Below are 6234 nucleotides of genomic sequence, written 5' to 3' on the forward strand. Positions count from 1 at the left end.
CAAAGATTTTTTAAGTTTATTCAGGAAAACTTTCTTTTCCTGAGGGTCAGGTATGGAATTGATTGCTTCAAACAAAAGATCATGTTCTCTTGTTAAAGTGTTGATATCTTGGATATCTTCTTCGTCCATGGATGATGGTTGATCATCCTGTTGAATTTGGTTAAGATTTCCTTCTGAAGATACCTCCCCAGTTTCTTCCTTTGAGGTGCCAATGAGTAGATTATTAATCTGCTCTTCTATGGATGAATCTAGATTGAGGTTTCTTAATTTCTTTTTCAACATGCAATATTTGCTTAGGTGACCTTGTTTTCCATAATTGTAGCATACTACTTTGGTCCTAGGTTTCATAACCGGTTTTGGCATATTGGTGTCTCTGTTGGTTGAGGGTTTGTGTGAGTATTTCTTGTTCGTAAATCTCTTTTTATTGAAATTTTTGTTCTCATGAAATTCTTTTTTGGGGTTTCATTTTTTCTTTTGTTTTGGACAAGCTGGCAATCCAAATTGTTCGTAGAAAGACCCCAAATCTCTTTTAGCTTGGGCTTTCTCTTTGGCCAGTTATTTATGAATTTTGTCATCTTGACAAAATTTTAAGGCTACTTTCTAGACATAGGAAATTAATTGTCCATAACTTAAACTGTCATATGGAATATCTCATTTGACAGATTAACAACGGATTTTATCTCTAACCTTATCTCGTAATGATCTTAGAAATCCAGCTAAAAATTTCTCTTTCCAGAAAGGTTGTTGGCTATCTTCTCTAGTGTAAACTCTAGTTAGGAAGGTGTCTTTATACCACCTAAAGTCTGCTAAAGTCCTACATTAAGGTTGGATAGTAATTCGGCTGACCTATCTTTCCAAAGTGATGGGTCACCAATAAAATGTTAGGCTATTGTAAAAATAAGGGTGTTGCCAATGTCAGGGATCTCTTCATTATTATCATTTGTAATGACTTTCCCATTGGGATCCATTTTAATAACACTGTAAATTTTTTTACTTTTCCTCTATAGTTAGATAATTATCCCACCATCTTTTTAATTGACCAGAGAATCCCGCCACCAGAATGTCTACAATTGTTTTTTCTAGACACTCATGGGACATTTGGTATCTAGTGGCCACCATGGTCATATGCTGAAGGGTATTCATGATGTTGTATTCTGTTTGAGCATCTATGTTCCATTCATAGATGTTGTTTGCACTAAAACTTTTAAAGCTATTTTTTCCTTTTTCTTCTAGTAGAAGATCAGGGGTGGTTGGTCTTTGGTAATAAAGTTTGGAAGGTGTTTTCCAATGTTTAGTGTTAATTGGATTAATTACCTTTTCAGATACTGAACCTTCTTTAGATACTTGTTCTGAATTATTGTCACTATCCTCATTAATGGCATTAATTAGTTTGGAGGTATGTCTAGTCCTTATTTTGGATGATTCCTCCGAAGGTTGAGGGGTTTCAGGGATGGTTTTAAGTAAACTATTAATCTTACTTAATAATTCACTATTGCTATCACCTACCTCCTCAATAGGGAATTTTTGTTTTCTGAGTTCCCTGAATCCCTGTTTGGCTTTTTCGCTAACCTTAAAAGGTCTGAACAAAGGTTTTTCCATTTGAACAGTTGATGATGACGACCCATGGTCCTTTGGTTTAGTAAAGACCTTTTCTTTACTAATAGATTTCCCTAACACCTGAAGGTATTTGTTGGTGTAATTAGCTTGTTCCATTAGGCTCCAAATATCCTTCGGGGTTATTTCTTTGTTGACATCCTTCGTCTTAAATGGTGTGGCCATGACAGGTTTATCATTGTTGTCCTTGACCTTTGGCAGTTGGTATTGGGTTGTGGGAGGTAATTCCGATCGGATTACCTCATCATCTTTGATCTTCCAGTTGGTAATAACATTGGTTGTTGGATCTCCAATTAAGTCATGTTGCCAAGGGTAATCTATATTTTCTTTGACAGTATACGCATGGAACCAATCAAAGAAAGGAATATTAGTTTTAACTCTTTCGACAAATTTATAAAATTTGTCATGAATTTGTTGCCTTTTTAATCCCCTAAAATGCCGAAAAAACCATCTCCTCTAAGGTTCATTCTCTTGAGAATAATTTTCTAAGGGTTTCCTTATCAATGCTAAATTCGTTAGATGACATCATAAGGTTCATGGATAGAAGAGTATGTTGAAGATTGAATTGATTTTTTATCATCTTACGGTTCCTGATTATGCGTGGTTCTAGGTATACTAGAAGTCATATCTAAACCTTGGAGGTTTATGTAGAGAACTGGTTATGTGACTCAGATCTAGATAATCCTACTGGAATTGATCAAGTCCTAATTGAGAAGGACCTCCTTGCCGATTCATATTCAGATTGTCTAGAGGCTTCTATTCTGGATGAGAACGAATTTCTCCTATTGAAGGTTATTTCCACCTTACCAGAATTATCTTGTTTGATTTGCTCTATGGTAGGGGCAAGGTCTGGGAACTAAAGGCGTAGCCTTATCCATGACCCATTTTTCAGGAAAAGTTACCTCATCCCATTTTATAAGTTTGGGGAGAGAAACATTAGCCTTTGTCATATCAGTGATAAACAATGTTGTCTCTCCTTTTTGGGGTTTCAGAAAGACTCTTGATGCACAAGTGTTCATGACCTTGTATTGGATTCTGTAAATTAGAGCTGCCAGAATTGAACCCTCTTTCATGTTGAGGCCATGAAAATGGATATTTAGGAATAGAGAGTCAATGATGTTTCTATCCATTAGACTCACCATTTCGTTTGGGTAACAGTTGAAATAGACTGGTCCTTGTCCTAGGCTTGTTTCTACTGTTCCTATTAATGAATCTTCGAATTTGTTGTGTCTAATATCTCTAAGACACACCAAGACACGGCGGCGTCTATACCAATGTCAATTAATGGTTTGATTGCTACCTGGACACATCCTATGTGTAGATATTTGTATTTTCTACTATGTTCATAAATTGAATTTTTTGATAATAAATGGAATTCTTCCCCTATATCTTGTCCTAGAGGAATATTATTTTCTACAGTCTTACTTATGTAATCAAAACTGTGTTTGTTTTTAGTTGTCTCAACAACATATAATGTATTTTGAGGGATTTCTGGAATACTCTAGTCATCCTGTTTTGGTTTATCTCCTCGAAGCGTACTTCTTCATTGAAGAGGTTATGTTTAGGGGTGACCTCGTGGGTCTAATTGTCTTGCTCAGTGAGCAAATTTAAGTTTCTTGAGTCTGAGTTTGAGGATGAAGATGATGAGTTGGAACAAAAAAAAATACGGAAAAATGATTGTAAAAGATGAGACATAATAATTTTCATCCTCTAGTATTTTTGCCTTCATGTGGTTCCATAGAAATATTTCCATAAGGTTATATGTTACTAAATTTCCTGAATCTGAAAAAATAAAAAAATATTTAACATCATGATATATATATATATATATATATATATATATATATATATATATATATATATATATATATAAACTAAGGTTAGTATATTGCATACTAATTGAAACGACGGACGATAAAATTACATTTTAAAATAATCGTATTTTTATATATTTTAAAATTAATTATTATGTAAATTTTGACATGTATCAATCAAATATCAAATAAGTTTAGATTAATATAAGATTTTATAGATATAACATATATAGTAAAAAAGTTCGATCTAATGATAAATTGTAAATAAAATCAGGACATAATAAACTGTAGAATTGTGTAATTTAGTTTTGTCTTGGCTAAAATTTAGTTTTGTCAAAAAATAGCATCGACTTTAAAAGTCGAGAATGTAAAAAAAATAAAAAATGAATGATCAGCACATTACTAAAATAATAATATTGCACAATGCTCCAACCACGCCGATTTTCAATAAGCCTGCAGTGACAATGTTGTAATTAATATGAAAAGAGCAACATCGGTTTTAACAATAACGACGTAATTTATTCTGTTCAACGCCATTTTTTAAACAAAATTGTCGTGGTCTTTTGGGATTCTGCGTGCAATAATATTCTTTTTTATTCTTACTCGCTCCTAGAATATGGAAAGGCACAATGTAGAACCAGAACCTACCAAAAGCTGCCATAGAGAAGAAGCACCATCACTGGCAGCAACACCGTAACCATATGCTAGCGTGTGCCGTGAACCGCCCTGGCTTCAAGGACTGGGAGTTAGGCGAATCAACGTCACCCATACAAACTTCGATGCCACCACCACCTCCATAACCCGACCCATACGACCTTCACTCAAACCACCGCGTGACCTTCAGATCTGTCTTTCCACGATGGCTCCCTCGCTGACTCGGACACCACGGCCATGTCCTTGAACACGCCAATGTTGAACTCCGATAGTGTGTCGCCGCTGGTGCTAGGCGAACCAATGGACGGAGGCACAGGTTCAAGTTTGGGTTGGGTTGCGGTTCGATGCCTCTATTTGTCCCAAGCCTATGCGTGGGCATCTTGCGGTACTGTTTTTTATGGAGTGGTTTGAGAGAATCATCGGTGATGAGGGTTTATTCCTTGAAAGTGGAGTTGCTTTTCTTATTGTTACTACCCATGGGGTGTTGTGGTGGAAGACTATGTCGAAAGAAGAGTCTTTTTTTTTTTTTGAGATTTTGTTTTCCTTTTTTGGTTTTTTTAGATATGTTTATTTTTAGTATTGATTTCTTATGAGAGTTTTTGTTTTCCTTTTTGGATTTTGGTATTTATGTCTGTTGATTCTTGTCTAAGATGTTTTATTTTTTATTTTGAGATTTTTTTTCCTTTGATTGAGATCTCTTGAATTTTAGCACACGATGTTTCTAGTGTTTGATTTTTGGATTCGTGCAATTCATAAACAATCTCCAAGTTTTATCTCAGTTTCAATCTGTTTGGAGAATAAGCATAACCTTTTGTTTCTTCTCAGGGCCTTTGCAAGTTACACATTGGTTGAGCTTTGTGTCAGGTGGCATAGTGTTATCCTTAATTATTCTTGTGGTCAGTATTTCTCTTCTTTCTTTCTTCTTTTCTAATGAGCTTTGATTTGTATAACTGTATAAGAATTTGTGATTCAATATATTTTTTCTATTGTTAGCTTTTTAATTTCACTTGTGACTTTATTGATTTCTATTATTATCATGTTTTAGATTTGTTTTGAAGAAACTGTGTTTAGATTCAATTTGAAGCATAGCTAGTTCAAGCTTTCTTAAATGATTTACTATGTAGATTGCCGAATAATCAAACTCATATTTGTCCTAATTTAGTTTTTTTCGAGGATGGCAATCTCAATTCTCAACCTCTGAAATGTGTCTTCAACTTATTCTGAATACTGATCTAAGCTTCTATTTTATTTTCTATAACTGAAGAACCAAAATAGAAGCCTGAAATCGGAAGTACTAGCTACAAGTACAATTTAATTGTGTCCTGATATTTTTGTTTAGAAGAGTTATAGTCATAATACTTCAATTTTTTTTTTTTTTTTTGATTTGTGTCTTGAACTAGTCATGAAAACTTTGCAGAACTAAAAATTCAAAAGAACAATGACTCTGTTTTGATTTGTCAACAATTTCTAGGCCTCACACTCTAGATCCAGCACTATTGCGGCCTGGGCGATTGGACCGTAAAGTTGAGTTTGGCTTTCCTGACTTAGAGAGTAGGATGCAGATATTCAAGATACACACAAGAACCATGAACTGCGAAAGGGATATTCGATTTGAACTTCTGGCTCGGCTTTGCCCAAATTCCACTGTACCAACATTTTTTTGAAACTGGAAAATTTATAATTTATCTTGTACTTTTGATCATCAATCTATTAAGGATTTCAACATTCTGCTAGTATACTTATTGGTCAAACTTGTTTATGGTTAAGGGATTATTTTTCTAATTAATATAGGCGCACCTGTGCACTTTTCTTTTGTGGCTTGTGCCAAACTACAGCCTTGGTCATTTTTGTACCTTCATCACTATAACTTTATGAATTTATATCTATATAACATTATTGTCTTGGCTAATGTAGCACCTTATACAGCTTGGCAATATCAGGTATGACTAACATTGATTTCTTATCCACTTTATTGTTATAAATTATGATGATATTTAATTAGTCACACGTTTTGTTATATATTAATAATTAATAATGGACTCATATTGATAATTAAAAATTAATAATGTTATGCAGTTGAGAAAAATAATGTATGTACTAACAGGGTAAATGATTTATTATAAATTTATTAATTTTATAATAATTATCTTAA

General features: G+C 33.8%; 1 long non-coding RNA gene across 1 annotated transcript; it reads left to right on the forward strand.

Annotated features, from left to right (window-relative positions):
- The first annotated feature begins 3996 nt into the window (after positions 1–3996).
- Positions 3997–5991, forward strand: LOC114424380. Its single transcript, XR_003668981.1, has 3 exons — positions 3997–4467; positions 4908–4978; positions 5554–5991. It is a non-coding gene; the product is annotated as an uncharacterized LOC114424380 (long non-coding RNA).
- Positions 5992–6234: the final 243 nt, after the last annotated feature.

Source organism: Glycine soja, chromosome 8, assembly GCF_004193775.1.
Source record: "Glycine soja cultivar W05 chromosome 8, ASM419377v2, whole genome shotgun sequence".
In the NCBI taxonomy this organism is placed as follows: Eukaryota; Viridiplantae; Streptophyta; class Magnoliopsida; order Fabales; family Fabaceae; genus Glycine; species Glycine soja.